This window comes from Numida meleagris, chromosome 2, assembly GCF_002078875.1.
Source record: "Numida meleagris isolate 19003 breed g44 Domestic line chromosome 2, NumMel1.0, whole genome shotgun sequence".
Classification (NCBI taxonomy): Eukaryota; Metazoa; Chordata; class Aves; order Galliformes; family Numididae; genus Numida; species Numida meleagris.
In genome coordinates, this window is record NC_034410.1 from 108,953,544 (window position 1) to 108,975,231 (window position 21,688).

The 21,688-nt window shown below is 39.1% G+C and overlaps 1 long non-coding RNA gene across 1 annotated transcript; it reads left to right on the forward strand.

Annotated features, from left to right (window-relative positions):
• LOC110393638 lies at positions 4,655-13,998 on the forward strand. Its single transcript, XR_002435076.1, has 3 exons — positions 4,655-4,920; positions 6,179-7,809; positions 8,896-13,998. It is a non-coding gene; the product is annotated as an uncharacterized LOC110393638 (long non-coding RNA).

The following is a 21,688-nucleotide window of genomic DNA, read 5'->3' on the forward strand; positions in this document are numbered from 1 at the left end:
AACCAAGCTCCACTTATTTAGCAGCACAGGAGTCAAAACAAAACCAAACAAAACCAGATATTGTCCACTTTGCAGAACAGGTATGCTTAAGAAACATGATAGTTGCTGGTGCTTTGGTTGACACACTGAGGATCATGTTTGAAATTTCAAGTATGAGGTACAGAGCTTAAGCTAAAGTTCAAAGGTTTATGCACCATACACTGCAGCAATGTGCACATCCGTGGACCCGCACACACCAGCGTATCTTCAATACCTGATTTGTGTGAAGTGCAGAGACAGCTTCCTTTGCAGTGCAACAGTTTGGGCTTGCTGATCTGTATGACAAGAAACTAACATGCCCCATCCCTGGAGGCATTCAAGGCCAAGTTGGATGTGGCCCTGGGCAGCCTCATCCAGTGGGTGGCAACCTTGCCCACAGAAGGGGATTGGAACTGCATGGGCTTTACAGCCCCTTCCAACCCAAACCATTCTGTGTCTCTATGATTCTATGGTGCATTGGGTTGCAGAGCTGGAGAGAAGGCAAACTGAATGCATAAAATGCATGTTTTTTTGTAAGCAGATGTGGAGCACATTTTGGCTGGTGTGATTTCATTTTTTTATAACTTTACTGCAGTGATTTAACAGGCAGATTTGTGTATATCAATGTAGTCAGAAAAAAGGGTGGGAGGAAGAAGTGCAAAATTTGCTTTTGGGCAACACAGATATTTCTTGTGGAAATGCTTCCTTCTGCAACTTAATTTCTTAATTTTTTCTTTATGTTTTCATAATACCCTATGAATTTACAGGTGGAATATATATTTCAAAGGGGAAAAAAACATAGAGAAGTATATTTATGCTTACAATCTCTGTTTCATCTTCCCATTTTGAAGACGTTGCAATGCTTGTCTCACAGAGCTGTTCTTTTGGGTCATATTAGCCCTGCTTTGCTACAAGGCCAGGCATGGATTGGGTCTGTTCCTGGTCACATACTGAGTTCTGGTTTCTGTTTTGCAACTAAGCAATTTGTGTACACACTACAGTGGTTCAGAAAGTGCTTCGGAGATGGACCAGGTAAGCAATGATGATGGTCCCAGTAGATGGGGAAAGCATTCCCATCCATCAGGAACACAAACCAGGGATTTGAACCAGGACAAGATGGGGGGGGGGAATTTAGGCAGAGCAAGACTAGGTTAACACCAGCGCTCTTTCGATAACATCTTTTGGCAAGCTGCTCATTGTTTTGGGTACATGATTGAAAGTGAATGAGTTAACTCATCTAAAGGAGTTGCTATCCCTTAGCAGGAAGTTATTATCCTTGAGCTGAGGAACAGTGGCTATGTGTGTTCTGCTCTATTGTGCTATTATAGACAATAGGGTAGTTTAAGTCATCTTAAAGCATGCTATTTTGATAGCTTACTTCTGTAGGCACAAGATCTATTATGCATCAGTTTTTCAAATGAGTGTAAACCTTTATAAGTTTCACCAGGCTTTTTTTTTGAGAAGAGATGTCCCACTGATTCTCAGAAGGACTTTGGCTGTCTGGTCTTGTATGGAGGACCAAGCCTCATACTAGAAGCTTTCAAATTCAAGATGCTTTAAACTAACCTCATAGGTCTAGTAAGACAGCAACTCTTTTTAATAGACTTTTTATTCTAAACATGGCTCTAAAGTAGTTGAAAAGATTTCCTGAAAAAACACTTGAAGAGTGTAAATGAGTAAGTTTTTGAATAGAATGAAAAAAAACCAACCCCCAAATGGTAATGCTTTCTAGTGAGAAGTGTATGAGAACAAGGATTTAGAATAGGAAGTTCTTCAGAATGATCATTAACTACTGCAGTCAGTGTAACTGTAGTACGAATGAACCACTTTTTCTTTCATATTCTGAGTCTTTGTAGTTGTAAAATGAGGTTTTTTTCTTTTGTCTCATAAATCAATTTGTTTGTGTCAAGTCATATCCTAACTCTTTTGCTCATCCATTGAACTATACAATAATATAGGCTTAATGTTTGGATTTTCTGTCTCCTAATCCAAACTGATTTGAGTTCTAATAAATATACATCCTGGGAAAATCAACTGTATAATCAACTGTCATCTTTTCTGGCACTTCCCTGTAATCTGGGGGTATGAAGGTAAGATAAACAAGGTCCTCAGTGCAAAATAAAAGGCCATGAGACCTCCAAATGAACCATATCCATTCCTCTAGCAAATAGATGTACTTTTGTTTGTGTTGTCCAAAGAGGGGGACATTATAAATAGCTCACAAACTGCAGCATCTAAAGGATTAGTTCTATGTGACTGCTACTGTGACTTATAGAACAGAATTTTTATAAGAATATAAAGAAAAGGTGGTAAAAATGAGATCTTGTTTGTACATATCGATTTCCTTCATATAGTGGGATTTCTCTTGATTTGTGGGATGGAATAAGACAGCATATTGAATAAGCTAGCAGGACAGAGCTGTACAAAACATCAAGGCCAAATCTGTAATATGGAAGGATAATTTCAGAATTTGATATTCACTTCTTAAAATGAAGAGCTTGAAAGTTGAGAAAGGCTTGTTGAAAGCATCGTGTGGGGGACCCACTAGCATGACAGTTCACATATCAGTTTGTTAGTCTTGAATGGGTAACCGAATGGGACACATAACTCAGGTAAACAGGGGAGGATTGAATGATAATGTTCTTCCACTTTCCAGTAAACCTGATACACAATGTGTTGTATCTGTATCAGTTAAAACCATGCACAGTACTTCTGCCCTGCTGCCTTCTGCCTGTTCTTGGTGCGGCGCTGAGTTTTGACTAAAAGGGATATGCTGACTTTAGCAAAGAGCCCTTTTTCCCATCCTGTCCCCAGTCGTGCCCTTCCTTGCTGGGACCATGCAGGGTGAGGGTGGCAGTACTTTTCTACAGCTTGCAGCTGGAGGAGCAGCACATTTCCAGTATCAGTCCCATGCAAGTTTTGTTATTTTTCCTGTCATGTTTGTTGGGGTACGGCTTTTCATTTATTTTTCTTGCAGAAAGGCAGGAAAGCTGATCTGGAAAAAAATACCTCTCACTTGTCATCAGTAATTACTTGGCCGTTGTGCCAGGCATTGGCTTGCTGACAGTTTCAAGGCGGAGAGTGGGTGAGACCCAGCTGCAGCCAGCAAGAAGAAAGAGTGAGAGAGATCTTAATCTGGCTTGGGCTTCGCTTACCCTCCCTTCTTTTCCCCTCCATCTTTCCCCTCCCTGGGGAGCCACACAATTAGCCCTCTTCATTCTTCACAGGACTGCTGTTCTCTGGCCTGTGCAGCTTTCTGTCCTCTTTCTTCCACTCAATAAATGTAACACCTACAGAAACAACTTACCCTTAGGGAGGAGTGTTTTGGGAAGGAACAGAGGTTCTGCTCCCCTCCAGGAGCAAAGATACGCGGTTTGAACTATAGAGAGCACAAGAATAACAAGAAGGTTCAGAATCACAGAATATCCTGAGCTGGACCCATAAGGATCATCAAGTCCAACTCCAGGCTCCACACAGCACCACCCAAAAACCAACCTCACGTCTGAGAGCATTGTCCAAACTCTCCTCGAACTCCAGCGTGGGGCACTGGGCAGCTGTCATGGTTTTGCGATTTTCGGTTGTTGATATTCCACATCATAACATCATGTAGTGGATGTACCTGGTTCTCAGAAGAGAAGGACTACTACATTCTCCGTGGTACTTTGCTCCTCTGTTACCATTTTCCAGCTGGAGGGAAAAGATAAAAGCTCGCAGTATAAAAACTCACAGATCACGAGACCTCGTCCCTTTTTCCGCCGTCTCTCGTCTTGCCAGCACCTCGCTCTCCAGCCGTCTTATCGTCGGTAGTAGAGTAAGGCCTACCTTGATTTTGACATTCTCTCTCTCTGTATTGGATTTATCAGCTTAAATTGTAATTATATTGTATTATAGTGTGTTGTTTTGCATTCCGATATTTTATTTAGTAAATTAGTTTGTTTCTCCTCAGATTGTTGCCGCTGTTCTTTGCTCTCAGGGCCATCTCCTTACCCTTTTTCCCCTTTTCCCTTTTCCCAGGGCATGGGCCCGTGGATCCCCCGTTCCCTTCGTCACGGAACCGGGCCAAACGCCCGTAAACCGTTGACAGCAGCCTGTTCCTTGCCCACAGCCCTCTGGTGCAGAACCTTTCCCTAACCCCAGCTACCCCTCCCCTGACACAGCTCCACGCCATTCCCTTGGGCCTTGTGACTGACACCAGAGAGCAGAGCTCAGCGCTGCCCCTCTGCTCCCTTTATGAGGACAATGCAGGCCACCATGAGGCCTCCTCTGGGTCCTTCTGGGTCATATGTTCACCCTCATTTGGAGTTAAGCCAGGATCCTAGTGTGTTCAGCTTTACTGCAGGTAGATTGCCACTTCCTTCTTTGCTGTGGCTGTTGAGCTTTTACACAGTAGTGCTGAATGTTGCCTTCAAAACGTGAACAGTGTATGGAAGCAGCCCATCATAGGCAGCAAAGACTGCAAGTTTTTAAATTCCTTCTCTTTCCGTTCTCAGCTGATCAGGCAGCAGATCTACTGCAGAAAGCTGATCTAAAGAGAAGCAGCCCCTCACAAAGCCCCTTAGGAATGCCGGCTAATGACTGATCTTGGGAGAAATTTTTGTGGATATTTCCCCTCCTTGCCTTAGCTAGCACAGCTGTGAAGAGACACACAGCTGTACTGCTTAATGGCACTTCCTCCTCTTCATTCAAATCACTTATTCCTCTCTTCCGCATAGCAAAAATCTTCTCCCACTACACCAAATTGATGATAAACTCCCTACGGGCTATTACAGAGGATGCTCTTGGAGTGGAAGCTACCAAAAAGAGTTTGTCAAGGACTTGATTAGAGCACACAGATTGCATCTTTGCTTCTTCAGTCAGTTGGATAGCATCTTGCTGATTGGTCTCCTCCTGCAAATTAAGAGGGTATGTTCAAATGTTGTCTTCTGAAACTTGTTTCTGTGTTGATGTTTATCCCCCTTCATTGTGTGGAAATTTGCCTGAAAGTTATAGGTTATAGTTGGTAGGTTTGTTGGTGCTGTTTCTAATGTAGAAAGTAATAATTTTTGTTCTGAGGAAAACTAAATAATTCAGGGGGATTTACAAGGATGTCTGAGAACTCTTGACAATATCAGTTCAGTGGGGCTTTCCATGTGACAGAAAGGAGAGCATGTTTCTCTGTGATATGTGCTGAAAGCCTAGGTCAGGCTAAGAGCTCTGGGTGAGGATCCTTTTTCTCCCGCTGCTGGTGACAGCAACACCACCAAGCTGTCTAGCACTTGCCAGCATGTGTTTAGATTGGATTAATCAGCTTCAAGAACAAGAGCACGACAGGAAGATATTCTCTGCTTTGTACAATCCATGTCTGGCTCCAAGGAAGAGGAGATCTGGAGAGCTGACATGATTAACCTGTGAATTAAGTCTGTGGAGATGTAATCTGTAAAGCTAAAAGTTAGGTACTTTGCTATTGATTCGAAGCACTTTGATTCAAGAATCCCATTTTAATCAGTGGTAAAGAATGTTATTCTGTTTGTTTTTAAAATATGATTATTTTTTAAACCGGTCAAAATACTTATTGTGGGTGATCAGATCTTCACGTGTTCTGCACAGTGTAATTCTTCAGCTGTGTAGGAATAAACTGTGAGGCTGAATGAATCTTAACATTGGAAAAACATTTTAGGCTTGCAGGAAGGGAGCTGTAAATTTGCAACTGGTTCTTAATAGGAAGAGGGACCTGGTAAATCTCTGTCAGCTTTTAGGCAAGTGATAGAGCCGATAGTGTGGATGTGTCAATATCAAACTGCTATCAGTATCATGTCAGCACCTATCTGTCTCAGAATTTATAACCTGTTAACAACAGAGAAGTTATGTGGTCTAATGACCTGAGGACAGGACTAGGAGCCAAGAGGAAGTGGGAAAAGGAAGCTGACAGAAGAACAGCTTCTCTGAACAGGATGTCTGGTCCTGCTGTGGCCCAAATTTTTCTGTATTTTCCTTTGGATTTCAGTAAATCTTGGAGGGTCATTCTCCTGACTCATTAGGCATGTTTACAAACTAGCAATTTGCGTTGCTGAGTGTGGTATTAATTGGTCAACGCTGAACCTTAACTGGTCATTTCAGTATGGTGACCTGGCATTAGGCTAAATTTTTCTCTCTGTCTTTCCATATTTTCCTCCCTTGGCAGAGCAATTGGTCAGGTCACAGATTTGCCTTTATCGCAACTCTTCAAAGTCTTATTTTAGCAAGACAGCTTTCCAATGTGAATATGGAAGGCGCCTTCTTCACCTCAGGTTAGTGAAAACCCTGATGTTTTTCTCTTGTCTATCAGTTTCCTGAAAGTTTCTGAGAAGTACTTCTTCTATGGAGAGGACATTTAGCTGAATCTGAATTAGTAAAGCCAGTTCCCACTGAATCACAGGTTTTGTTCAAAGAAGTGGGTATTCAAAGCCATTTTCTTAATATACTTTGGAACAAGCTGTATAGCTGAAGCAGTCTCTAGGTGCAGAGAAGGCAGGCAGCTGATGCAGTACAGTGACAATACATGCCATGCCTTCTTTGCTTCTGCTGGACCTGAAGAAGACAAGACTGGAAACAACTGCTGCTCCTCCACCCAGCAGAGAGTTTTGAGTCCACAGGGCAGTGGCAGCAAGGAGGGACCCTTGCAGCAGCTAGCCAGAATCTCCAGGATTCCTTCTGCCCATTCAAGATGTGACTCTTTTTCCCTTTCCCGATTCCTATAACAGGAGTGGTCATGGTTTTGCTTTGTATTTTAGAGCAGGAAAATTCATCGCTTCTGAGAAATATTGAGTCAGCTTTGTGTACCTATGCCTAATGTGACAGATACTACTTTTTACTGCTGTTTGCTGATGGTAGCACTTACGAACACAGTATGTGAGTCACATGGGATGCATAGAGGAGGATCCCAGACCCACCGAATGCTTGTATCACTAATAAATGATGAACTTGACAGACAAATACATGAGATTAATGCTAAACTGGAGAAATTCAGCAAGTCTCTATGGAGGATGATTATATTATATTATATATATTATATATTATATTATTGATTATATTGTACTATTTCCATTCACAGCAGCAGGAGTTTGGGCCCATTGGCTTTAACTGAGTTATTTTCAGTATACAACAGTACAAACAGCAAAAGAAACAACCTCAGGAGAAAGAGGCTGAAGCAGTAGGAATGAGGGTGTGGTATGGAAATAAGATGAGGTATGGCTACCCAAATGGTTTGAGTTGTTTGATGAGTTTCTGGTCTCTGTATGTAGAATATCAATGAAGCAATGGTTTAAAAAAAAAAAAAAAAGAAGAAGAAGAAAAAAAAGAAAAAAAAGAAAAAAAGTTCCTTTATGTCAAGTTGGGGTGAAACCAGACAGCTATACTGTGGAAAGTTATTCCTATCTGCTAGAAAGAGCAGCATGGAATAAGGTGTGGATCTGTTCAAGAGATAAGAATGTATTATGGAGGAGTATTATGTGAAGGACAACTGATGTAACAATGAAAATATTTGCAGTGATGTTGTTAACAGATGTAGGAAAACGTGAATATTTTTTTAAATTGTTCTTTAATTTAAATTCCTGTTGTTTTCTTCACCGTGCCAATAATTCTTTAGTCTTTTTTGTCACCTCACTACATGAGATCCTTGCTGAAAAGAAGCTTTGTCTCTCATCTCACTTTTATGCTGTTATATGTATACTTGTTATATTCTGGAACAAGTTTCTGGCAACATGCCATGCATGAGCGGAAGGAGGCAGAGAAGACTTTTTGGAGGACTCAGAGCTGGGACAAGCAGTGTGGCTGGTAAGCATGAGCATGGAACATTCTTTGCTACAATTTTTTGGAAGTTTGTAAATAAAATGAGGTTCCTAATTAAAGCAACCAGTAAACCGTTTAACTTGCATAACTAGAACTGACTCAATACATCAGCCCAGGTCTCACTGACCCTGGCAGAGTGACAGGACTTGTATTTTGTGTGGATGAAATGTTCAATAATTTCTCCAGAGCATTATGTGCAAATAGGCTTTTCTTTAACAGCAGGCATGCATGTCTTCTCCTTCCACCTTCCTGTTTATCAGTCAGCAGATCTTAGCTGGGCTTTGTGAGAAATCGTGACTTTCTCTTCATCTTTTTGGCCCCGTATGTGAAATAGAGGATAGCATGTTTATGCAAAAAATATGATAATTACATTACTCTACAAGGGATGCTGACCTTGCTGTACACTACATCTAATTGTAGTTCTAGTTGGAAACAGGACTCTGGGTGTATCCATGCCCATATGTTATGTGGCATGTTTGAGAGAGATTGCGACCAATAGTTGTCTGAACTAGATATCAGCAACTTTAGGACCTAGAATGGACAAGCAAAAAGCGATAACAACTAGCTACCATTTCACTGCTGAACTTGGCAACCCACCTCTTTGTGTGTTCTTGGCTTTAGTAATAGTATGTGGAGCTTTTCTGTGCAAGTACTTCAGTAGCGCATGATAAGCATTGCAACAAATAGTTTCTGAACTGTAAGAATTTCTATGTGTTTTTGTCATTGATGGAGATTTAGAGACCATATGGAAGTTCTCCAAAGCACTGTGTATTCCAGTTAAGACTGTAGGTCATAGTTGCCTCAGCCTTGTAACTTTGTTGGTATGAATAGGTGAGGGAGTGAGAAAAGGACATAAAGAAAATGAGAGGGGAGGAAGGAAGTCTAAGAGCAAACTTTTACTTACTTCACTAACAGGTAAAGATAAAAGATGGAAAGGAGAGAGAGATCAGTTAAGAAAACCGATGGACTACTTGTAATAGGAAAAAATTCATGATATTTTGGTGTCTTCATTCATTGTATTTTTATCTGTTACCTTTTCTTATGTGAATTCTTATGTTCTCTCTGTTCCAGAGAATAAATAAGTGCCAGGTGCCTCGGGTACACTGAAACTGACAGAATTCATTGTGGTATTCAAGATCAAGCATGAACATGTGCTAGAAGATCACACAGAAGGGAAAGCTGGCTAGCTAATGTAAAAATATTTCTGTAGATCTAAGACTTGTAGTTTAAGTTGAGAGGAAGGGAGATACAGTGAGTATTCAGTCCTTGTGACGTGACATGAGAAATGCCCTACACAGTCAGGGCACAGTCTGACTGCAGCCTACCTCTAACAGGGTGCCACGACATACCATTTGGAGAAAGGCCTGCAAGTCTGGCTATGTTCAGGGGTGCTTTCCCCTTACGCTTCCCAACAAGCATGGCTTTTGCATGAAGGATGTCTGAGGCACATCTCTGCCTGTTCCTTCTAGAACCTGTTTATGGAGTTGTTTCCTGTGAATTTGTCTAACCCGTTTTTGAGCAACCACCTGCCTCCACGGCCTCTGATGGAGGCAAGTTCCCAAAGTTTACTGCTTGCTGTGCAAATAAATACTTCATTTTATTTCTTTTAAACCCACCTTCTATTAGTTTCAGTAAGTTTCTACCATTCTGCTACTGAAAAACTCTACTTTCATCACTTATGCTTTTATCTTCCTTATGATCTTGATCACATCCCACTCAGCCTTCTCCTCTCCAGTCTGAAGAAAAGCAATCTTTTTTCATTCTCTCCTTGTCAGACAATAGATCTAATCTCTTAGCTGTGCTGTACAAGCTATTAGGCCTGGTCTCCAGGTGCATTTCAAAATAGTAGAGCTAGTGGATATTAATAGCTATTATGGCAATGCAGACATTGCTTCAGTGTCTGTGACTGAAGCCGTCAGTCCCCCTTCCTCTAAAGCATCTGGAGGTAAAGGACTCTCTGGGCCAATTGATTTCTGCTAGAGTTCACAGTAGCTGCTGGTTCCTAAAGAGGATTTGGTCTCCTGGTTGCTCTCTACTGATTTTTGCAGGTAGTGTGCAGTCACTGCAAAGATAGTGCTTTTCTCTGCTTTTAGTAGGTATCTTTAAGCTCAGTTCTTGCCCTAGTTTCTATACTTGGCAACAACTGATGGCCCTTAATATATTTGTCGGGTAGCACTGTCTTTAATATTATGTTGTAAGACATCACTACATAGCATAAGCTCTCAGCTAGGCTTAACAACAGATCAACCAGAGAACAATTTACATATTAAGGCTACTGATGTCTTGTGTTTTGATCACATTTTAAAGTTCTATTAGCATTACCAGGTTTTAATTTAAGAAACAGAGACTTGTCTATTCTCCCCCTTCAACTGCAAACCCTCTGAAAGGTCCTTTTTTCTGCAAATAAGACAAAGCAAGGAAATGGGCCATCATCCCTGCCTTTCAATGCAGTGTGTCCTCTGTCCTCTTGGCAGGTAAATCTTGTGAACATGTTCACCAGGGATGTGTTGTTATTGTTTCACATTCCTCTTGTAACAGCATGGGATCACAAGTGAATCTGGGATACTTTGGAGTAGTACAATAAAGACCTTGTTTGTTTGCTGCTGTACTGTCAGAGGGAATATTTTAGCACCTGATAGCACTGCATAGATTAGGTTTGAGAGGATGTCCATCCCTAACTGAAACAATGGTAATCTACATCTTTTCTATGGTTGGCTTCTACCTGTGCTCTGGGCCTGATTCACTTCTAATCAAGAAGGCATTGTATTGGTGCTGCATGTATAACCAGGAAGGTGAGTGGATTGCAGATTAGCTTTGCTTTCATCTCCTAAACATTTTAGAGGGCTAGCAAGCAAAATTGGGATAAGGATGCATTCTAAAGGCTTTGAAGTATTTGTTAGTAAACAGAGGTTTTGCAGATCTGTCCTTAACTAGAAAATGTTATGCCTTTTATTAATGTACCTTCTGAAGTAAAACTATTGCTTTGTATAAACTAGATATTCTTGAGATGTGGCAGAAAGTAACTTACTGATAATTCTTAATGCTTCAAAATGTTACATGCATGTAGAGAAAAATGACTTGTCTGAAATGTCCCCTTGAAAATGTTTTTCAACTATGAAATATATCCACAGGTTTTGTTGTTGTTGTTGTTGTTGTTTTTTAATGAAACATTCCTTTCTATGGCTTATTTTTTAAAAAACATACGTAGGTCCATAACAGTGGCTGTTTGGGATCAGAACAGGGTCTCCTTAGCACTGTATCCCATTTCTGGCATCGGCCAAGAGCAGATGCCCAGGAGGAACTATAAGAACAGGGTAAGCACATAAAATACTTTCCTGAATGCTCTCCCAGCCTGCAACCATTTATGGATCAGAGATTTCCTGAGCTGGACAAGGTTTCTATCTAGGTTGTAACCCTTCATGAATTTCTCTTCCTCTGGCTTTCCCCTTGAACTTGTGTGTCTTCCACTCAGAGAAGTTTTACAATTTCAGCATATTTGAGGAGCTGATTGAATCAAATATTTGCTTGCAGTTAAATAAAATGGCTTAATAGTATATGATTTTAAAATCTCCTTCTGTGTAAACCTCATCTCTCATAGCCTTACTGCTGTGATGAGGGCATTGCCGCAGATTAGACTATACTGGAAAGTCTTTCCTAATGGTATTTGAAGCTGTTCACTGGATCTACTTAACAGCAGGAAGAACATTCATGCTGCCCAGTTTCAAGCATCTAATTAAGGTTTCTTACTTGTCAGCTTAAGTTTGCTTAAGTAGTTTCTAATATAGAATTCTGTGAACTGGAAATGGAAGGCAGCGCTATGAATTGTCATCTGGAGCAGCCAGCCTACCCCTGCAAGGGGAATTTAGGGAGACAAGCTGAGGGACCTTGAATTGCTTGGTGTGAGTACTTCCACATATGAAAGAAGACAGAATGGCTTGATCAAAAATGAACTCTTTATTTTCCAACTATTACTACGCAATTTTAGATAAGCAAAAAAACCAACCAACCAAAAAAAAAAAACGCCAAAGAGTCTAAACTGGTGTACATGGAGAATAGTAATATTGTGCTTATAAAACATATCATGACATTTATTTAGACCCCGAGAGATCGAAAGCTTGTCTTGATAACTGTTATATATAGAGCTACTGCTACAGTTACTGAGCGCATCAAAGAGAAATGAATTTAGTGTTGTTAGAACTGTGTCCTTTAGGGGCAGTCGTATACCAGCATTCTGTATAAACAGAAGTTAAAAGAAGTATCTGCATGTGCCAGCAAGACTTGTTGAAAAAAACAGCTGCATGGAAGAGATGCCAATGAATCTTATTCCAAACAGCATGAAGATTTTTAACTGTTACTGAGAATCTCTTGTTAATTCACCTCTGATTAACATCATTGAAGTTAAACATCTACGCAGTGGAGACCAGCCTTTTATTCTTAGTTTATAAAGGTCATAATTTTGAAATTTAAAGCAATAAAGATTTGGCAATTAGTGCCAACTTATAAAAGACTGTCATCTTTTTGGAGGTGTGCACCTTTTATAGAACAGAAGTAGCGTTTGTATGGTTATTTGAGGCAGAATTTGAAATCTAGAATTTGAAAAAGTAACCAAAATGATGGCTACATTAATAAAAATGTTATTTCATTTGCAGTTCGTCTATGGGGAGAACTTTTGGTGATATTTCTGCTTTAGATGCTTGTCCTCTTTCTCCGAATGGAATAATGGCTAGTGTTCAGTGGTGCTGAAGGATAACACTTTGCAGAGCTGACCAGCTGATCTGTGACTGATGTTATTAACCCAGTTCTCCAAGAGATAGGAATTGCTGGTGGAGATGGTGGTGGTGATTGTAGCAGTGCTGGTGGTGAAATTAATACCAAAAGTTCAAGAATACTTACATTCAAACTAATCCATTGCTCTCAGTTTGGGCAATGGCACATTCTTCCTCAAAAAGATTGAATTATTAAAAAAAAAAATAATCTGGTATTTCTGACAGTCATACTCATTTTACTTAACAGAAAGTTTTATGATGATCGCTGTTACTATCACTGTTGGTATTAAAAGTGAAATGGAGGACTTGACATTCCAAGTCACACTACTTGCTAGAGCTTCATTGTCAAAAATTTTATACTCACTTGGGCATACAAGCTCATATTCGTAATGTTCTGTGGCTAAGTCTCCACATGAGTGGGGGACGAAATGATTACAAAAATACCACTGAACTTTGGTAACACTCAAGATGTTCATTGCAGGGGAGTTGGACTAGATGATCTTTGAAGGTCCCTTCCAACTCAAACAATTCTATGATTCTATGTTCAGTTCTTTTAGTGTGGCTGGTAACCAACAACTAAAAGATACCTGCAGAGGAGATAGAATGTTAGCAAACTTGCTTACTTATATAGCTAATGATAAAAACAAAGTTTCCAAAGACCTTAAAACAGTATGAGACAACCTTTACAGAATACACTGTCCAGGATTTCGTTCCACAGACTGTAAGGCTTTCTTTCTGGGAGGTTAAAAACAGTTTTGTCAGGAGATATTCATGTGCTCTGCTTTTAGGTACCTGTGCTGAATGGCCCTCTCAGGGACTCTTTCATGCAGAGAGTCCAGGGAAACTGTCGTCTAGACTGAATGCCTGAAATAGGTTATGCATACCTACAGGTCTCTGTAAATTGGAGTCAGCCTGCAAGTCTTAACTACAGAAGACATCAAGCCAGCAAGGTTTTTGGTATTAAGCAAAAATGCTAATTTTGTGCGAAAGAGTAAATTTGACTATTTCTTATAACATTAAATTTCAGAAAAACAAGAATCAAGTATTACTTAAGTCCTTATTTTTATTTATATTGTTTAATATTAGTCCTGGGCAACATGATCTAGTACCATATCTGGAGGTTGGTGGCCCTGTCTGTGGCGGGGGTTGGAACTTGATGATTCTTGGGGTCCTTTCCAACCCAAGCCATTCTATGATTCCATATTACTCAAATAAAATATAAAACTACTTGACCAAGTATTTGAACAGAAAGGTGTAAAAGCTCTCTCATGAGCTCAAAGTATTTCACTTGTTAAAAGTACTGTGTCGACAACATTATTGTGGAATGCTCTTTTATCCATATATGCGTGCTTTCAAATACAAAGATTAAAAAAATTAAAAAAAAAAATTAACAGCTGTGAATAGCAGTTACTGGTGCACATAATTTTTAATGAATCACAGAACACAGCATATTTCATTTAAAATGTCGGTCATTTTGTATAGATATATAATGCAGATTGTGTGATAATTAAATGAGCATCAAATCCCAGAGACCAGAAGGATGTCTGAACTCTGATGCCTTAGGACAGAAGGCAAATTTATGCTGAAAGCAATTAGTAAGGGAGATTCCCTTATCTATATTGTTCTATAACTGGACATTGCAGGGTTTCTTGGGTCTCTGCACAAACCACAGTACCCACCTACTGTAAGTGTTGCCAGGTTATGTACACTATTAGTCTGATTCAGTTTGTCACTACTGAAAATTAACAAATGTGTTATATAGTGCATTGCCCAACTTGCTTTTTTTATGTTTTGTGTATTAGGAAAATGTGGGGGAGCTGATTATTTCACTTTCATTAATGAATTCTTAGGGAAAAGATAAAAGCCAGTGAAATACAAAGTCCTGTTGGACTGTTCTTAACATACTTCAAACAATGACACATGGAAAAGCTAAGTCAGAACAAAAGCTGGGTGTTTTGGCCAACTGAGGCATCGACATAAATATTCAAGTGAGTGAAGCTGGAGAATGTATGGCATTCCCCTTTCTGACTCTGCTGAAGGTTACAACTTCCTGTGTTAAAAGAAATATATATGTGTATCATACCTATTTCAGTACAAAAATTGTCTAGTTTTAAGACTGTATTTGCTGACAGTTTATACAGTCATTGGACTCTAAAGCATCAGCAACATCCATGTATAACCTATTTCATTGATCCCGTTGCAACTCTTTGGCACAAAAGTACATTCTGATAGCAATAACGTCTTCTATTACCTTTTATTGAGTGCTAATGTGTCAGTACCATCATGGCAGCAAGGCTGGCTGCTGATGTTTAAAGAACAGCCTTTAGGTACTGGGTAGCAGCATCTATCTGATTATATCTGCTCCTGTAACAAAGTTTGTCTAATGAAAGTACTTTGTTTAGCCATCCTGGCTGCAGTTTCTGGAAAGGTTCCCCAGCAGAGCCCTTGCTCCCAATAGCATCACTTACTGCAGCACATGTCCCAGGTCCTGGGAGGTGGGAGTGGCTGCAGGATGGCAAACCCTATCACTACTGCAGCCCCTGCTGTCTCTGACAGCTGCCTAAAGGCAGCTTATCTGCTCCTAGTCTGCTCTTAGTGACAAGAAAGCTTTAGGTTTCTGTTGTCTTTTTTTTTTTTTTTTTTTGTCATAATAGCACAAAGTGGCCTATTCAAAATGCTCTTTTTAATGTGCTTTTTAAGATGGAAATGTTTTTCTTCATGTATTTTAGCTCAAACGTCTATACAGTGTTTCTATTCAATGCTTGTAAATGAATAAAAATGTGTTAGTAGAAGAAGCCTTTATGCTTAATGGCAGGGGGTAAGAAAAGGAGAGGGTGGAAATCAATCTTTCCTGAAAACATAAGGCAGCAATAAAGGATACTCACTCTTGAATACTGTTGGCTGCTTTATGATTTTTTCTCAGTTCAAACAAAGCTGTATTCAAAACAAGGATAAACATATCAATGCTAATTTTATATAAGACTCTTCCTTCTATAGTAATTTCACATATTCTATTCATATAGCAAAGAGCAGGATTTCTTTGATCCCTTCCTGCCATCTATGTTTGCCATGTAGGCTACTGCTTAACATCTTTTGTTCTGGTATATATTTGCTAAAAGTGATAGATCATTCTGTTTATGATCTACATAACTGTCTATGTTTCTGCCAGATGTCATCTACTGCTCTTTCCTGTTCAGGTTCTCAGGAGTATATCACAGTAAATAACTTGGTACCAAACAACAAAAGAGGATAATGTCTTGGGTTCCCATGTGAAAATATCAGTATGAATGGGGAGTTTTTAAGCTTCACTCAAAATTATGTACTGAGAAAATAACAAAGAGTAGGTGACTTCATGGGACACGATTTCTCACAAGATGGTCTCTCCAGTATGATTTGGTAGATTTGTTGGTTTTTTTAATACTCATGATCGTGAGACATGATCCACAAGCATGGCTGCTATTCTGGTTGGAACGAGGGATGATACTATGACTATACCATGACTATCTTGCTTACTTGCTAGGCTACTTACACAGAGGTTCCAGGAAGGCATGACCTACTGCTTCTTTCCAGAGTCACAGAGTAGCTGAGGTTGGAAGGGTCCTCCGTAGGTCATCTGGTCCAACTCCTGCTCCAGCAGGGAGCCCCTTTCTTTTGAGCTGCAGCATTCATAAATTTTCTACACTCAGTACTACTGTATTCAGTGCATTTGTGACTTTGTGATATCGTCATACTCAAATATCTACTTTATTCTTATCAAGCACAGCAAAGGCCTTTCTTATTGTTTTCTTGTTATTTCTTTTATTAAAGGGTATTTAGTCTTTTACAGTAATCTAGAGTAGAGGAGAAGCCACTCCAGGAATGGAAGATCATTTAGCATTTAACAGGCTGGAAAGGCTCTGACTTGTAGGCCTGTGGTAGATTTAGCTTTTGTGGATGTACCTCTCCTATAAAGGCAAATACTTTTAGCAGTGCCTGAGGTACCTGTAGAAGAGGGATGTGTACCTGTCTCCAAAATACAGTGATACACATCAGCGTTCATCAGTTATTTCTTATGAGATGCTGTAAAATGGAATTGTTTAGAGGTGTACATATGCTCTGTGGATAGTAATCTCTGGCAGACTTCTGGGAGAAGTAAACTGCAGCCATACCTTCAGTTGCTGCCACTCTATCCACTAAGCACCTCTGACAGAGTCTTTAACAGGGGAATGGCAATGCTTAATCCAGATATTCATATTTTTTAAAAACAGCATTTTTTAGCTGAGATTTCTTCTGGCTCCGTAGTAAGGCATATTTTTCAAACCATTTCTGTAATGGCACACAAGAGGGAGCAGGTAAATCGTTCTATCTGGTCTAAGAACATTTCATAAATGAAAACCAGAAATGAAAACCAATGGCCCCAATTCAAGATGTGAAAATCAGTTTTTGACTGACATTGAGGAAGACCCCAAAATATTTAGTCATTTGACGAAAAAGGGTATTAATGGAACCCATTTAGCTATTTCAAATTTTCATTTACTTAATCTTCTTCACTAAGGTATTTCTAAAGTATCCTTCACATAGCTAGCATTACCTTTTCACAAAGTCACCTTATTTGTCATCTACCTTGATCACTTAGGCTTCATTTCAATATGCAATTTAATCAATTTATGCAGTTTAATTTACTCTGTAGCACAGCACACATCCTAGAGTACTGGTTGCTGGATGTAATCTCAAAAAAATATGTTTTTCTGTTGTGTAAGTGGAAAGGAAAAAATATGTACTTATGGACAGTAAAACAGAGAAGTGCCCCTGCTTGGCAAATCAGACATAGAGTGGATTTGTAGAGTATGCCTCTGCCTCTAGACTGGTACTCTGCAACCTGTATGTGGAGAGAGGTACCTTTATGGAGCAGGTAAAGCAGTCAGATTTAACTAAAGGAAAGTAAAAGTAAAAAAAAACTTAATGCCTTTGAACATAACACTGTAAACACAATTTCATTCTTCTCATGATGTATTAGCATTAACTTTATATAACTGCCACACACGTGGAAAGAGTTGTGTGTATCACAAATGGTAGCTGGCAGAGTTTTTTAAAAGTCTGTTTAGCTTTGACTTACAGGATTTGTGGATACACTTTCAGTTCATTTATTTTGGACCCCTCTTAAACTACACTTTGATGTTCAAGTAAGTGTAAACGTTTGGTGTGAGTTTTAGCTGGACCTGCCTATTTTTGCACCAGTTCCGTTTTAATAAAAATCTCCAGACTGTGCCAGAAATTGTCCTAATTTTGCTCAGAACCTGATGAAAATTGAGCCAAATTTTGTCAGGCTCCATTAACTCTCTCGTTATGGAAGTACCACACAATGGTGTTGTTGTTAATGACAAAGAATTACTTTCCAACAAGTGTCATGTCTTGAACCAAATCGTTCTCTCTGTTGCTTCTGTTCAGACATGGCTAAGGTAACGCAGTCAGACAACTGTACTGAGAATTTTGCTCTCCACATTCCCCTCCCTAGCATGTTTAACAAAAGTGTGGTTGGTAAGTTAAAGCTACCAGTTTGGTTCATTTGACCCAGGTACTTATTCAACCCAGGAGAGGTCTCACTGACCTTGGCAACTCAGATAGGTAATATATTTTTGCGGAGTGAACTTCTTTTCACCTTTCTCCAACAGAAAAAAGCTTTGACTCTTAAAAGGGGCAGAATTATATGGTGTTTCAGATACTTTTTCAGTCATTGAATTTCTCTTTGTGTTCCTATTAAATCAGTCAATTATTTTTTTCTGATGAAACACATTTTTGTTTCTAACTGAACAGGAAAAGTATTCAAAGGCAAAGTTGTTCAGCCTGAGAAGGGACTCAGAAGGGAATCTGTCTTTGGAGTTTTGATCAAACATGCGGACAAACACACTCATGCATGCTAAGAGCTGCCCAGTCTACTTCCCTCATAGGAAAGTTCTACTTTTGCCACGGTTTTTGTTTTATCATAAGTTCAGTTTTTGCACCGAGCCAAAATGTGACTTAAGGTGCTATTACAGTATTCATAGTTCTTGCTAAATGGATATCTAATCACTCCACATTTCTTACAGTTTCAGATAATCAGTTTTCCCATTTTGGTACAATCTTCATAACATAACTGTTATTTGAAGTAAAATCTCTATATTCAAACCATTTTGAGATCAAAAGTTTCTGATGTAGGTTCACCTTTTGAAAGTGAGGTTCTGCTTCAACAAAATAAATTATTGGTGGTTGGTGTGTTCAAAATGCATGAATCTGAGCCTCCTAATTTCCAGATCAAGAAACTGGATTTGACTTAGTGAAACTTCAGAAATAACAAAATGTTGAGTTTCTTTATTACAGTTTCTGAGCTATTGAGATTCATATTTTTATTCTACTCAGCAACTCAGTAATGAAGGTTTTTAAAAATAATAGCGTCTCAGATTTGGGAGCTGGGGCTTTAAAATGCATCACATATTGAATGCTGGCTACGTTCCTGAAATAAAAAGTCATTTGAATTGCCTCTAATCTCTTTCTGATAACTCAAAATGCAATATCTAAAACTGTCTTCCTTGCCTATCTCTTGAACCTTTTTTTTCTGTTCCATTTTAATATTTTAGTGATAGAAACAAACTATAAAAGCCGTCTTCTTGTACTTCTTTTTTTTTTTTTTTTTTAACACTTTCTTATTTATGTTGCTCTGTGGCCCTATGGTACTAAGACCTACGCAAACATAACAAAAGAGAGGCGCTGACCTAAAGAACGTAATGTCAAGACATGTGAGAGAAGACAAGTAAGCTATAATGTTTTATATAGGCAATCATAGTTTTGGTACATCTCCTGTCTAGTCACTGCTGGATGACCACTCCTCATAGGCATCACAACAGGTCTGATTGATACCTCCACCAGTGCATTCCAGCTTCACACTTCCCATCTATCTATTACTTCTCTCAAGAATACCTTCTATTTTTCACTTTATTTCACTTCTTAGAAACCTCTTTATTTTCAAACACATTCTCTTCTAATGCAAATACATCTCCAAATCATTTTTTTTCTCATATTTGATGCTATCAGTGAAATCTCAGTGAAAACAGCAATAACCAGTTGTTCTCAAAAAAAGGAACATGAAATCCAACCAAAACCTACTGAAACCAAACATTTGTAGAAAAAGCTTATTTACATATATACTGAGTTTGAGTTGTATTCTCTGCTTTGTACAGTTGTAACCTACTCAGAAGAAGCTGTTTCTCTTCCTTTGCATTGCGCTGCTTTGCCTACTGTATTGAAAGTGAACAAATACAGTAGCAGTATATAATGAAACTGCTGGATTTAACTGAAGAAGTAAAGTGCCTATAGTATGCAGCTCCTCAAAAAGGTTGAGATACTGCTTGGTCTTATTGAAAACAAGGTTTATTTTCTTGTAATGAATCTCATACCCTTGGAAAGGCTTCACTTGAGTTGCTACCAAAGAGTTTCCTGTTTTCACAGGAAACTAATGATGGTCCTATGGCTGAAAAAAAAAATATATATATATATATAATAATAATTAATAAAGGAGTTTGATTGAATATATGTTCTCCATGCAAGGCTGGATGTGGCTCTGGTCTAGTGGATGGTGACCCTGCCCATCGCAGGGGGGTTGAAACTAGATGATCTTTGAGGTCCTTTTCAACCCATGACATTCTATGATTCTTTGCTTTTTTCTTTGCCATTGCCATTGCTTCCCCTATAGAAAAAGAATTGTGATGCCTAGTGTGCAAATCTCACATTTGCTATAGATTGGATAAATGTCTTTATTGTTATTTCATAACTGAAAGGAGTGCAGTTGAGCAATCTCATCAGTTAATCAGGAATGAGTTCCTCAGCACCTAGTTGGGACCAAATCCCAAAAATTTGCTATGGTGAGTAATTGTATTTCTAGGCAGCTTTTTGGAACTAGTACTATTTTTAATATCCTGTTTTCGTTAAATTCAGTGGGCACTGGATTTTACCTTTCATGTTTTAGATGGCTGAGTACAATAGTAAATTGTTTGGCTTCCATTTAACAATATGAATATGAAATAGTAGGAGCAAAATTGAAGTCTCTCTATGCCTGAAAGTCATATCATTGTTGGAATATGGCCATGTATTTTTACTCTGACCAACTTAGTTTATAACCGTAGTTAAATTCTAGTGGGCGACGTTTGGAAAAAACAGTGTTTTGAGGGGAAAATGCTGATTTTTAAAGGCATGGAAATATGGGAAGTTCTGCAAAATTTATGATTGGACCAAGAAAGACCCTAGCTTGATCTAGGCTAGTTAAACAAGATAGTAAGTATGAATGAAATTTAGGGCAAAATCTTAGTGCTCTCCGATTTGTCATTATGATTACTGCCCTCTTTCATGTCTGTCCTGCCAGAAATCGGGCATTACAGGATGTTCTCTTTCAGTATCCTTTATTCTCTAGAGGTAACCCCTCAGAACTACCAAAAGGCACATTGCCACGTTATCTCAACACACATACAGATGAACAGCAGAGCAAAACCTCAGCCACAGAAAGCAAAATAACGAGTGAAAGAACCACCGTAGCAGGCAAGTGGCTCTTCTATTGTTCCTTTCTCTTATTTGCAAAGTGAAAATGTAAAATGTCTTTATTTTATCATGAGACTGAGAGGGAAGAACATGTAAATCAACCCACATCATGGGATGAGAAAATTACTTATCAGCTGCATTCATCTGAACTCCTTAATCTACTCTGAAAACCTTTGGTGTTGTAATACTAAGAAACAATCCTAGACTTTTCACTGCACAGCTCTTTTACAAGCCAAACTTTGTAAGAGTTTTGCCTTTTTCCTTAACTTGCTCCCTGACCTTTTTCCCATTGGGAAATACTGGGAAGCAGGTGATGTTTGGAAACAGCAGTGCAAACTAAACCTCTTGGTGTCACCTCTACCGTAATGGATCAAAACCAATACTAAAGCCATTTCCTTTAGCATGCCTAGGGTCAAACTGAATTGCTATAAACAAACTGGTCTGCATCCCAGAAGAAATGTTTATGTGAAAAAGTACTTTCCCTGTTGCCTTCCTCTCCTTCCCTTAGAAAGCTGCTAGAAGCAAAAGGCAAACACAGCAAACAAGGTTGTTTT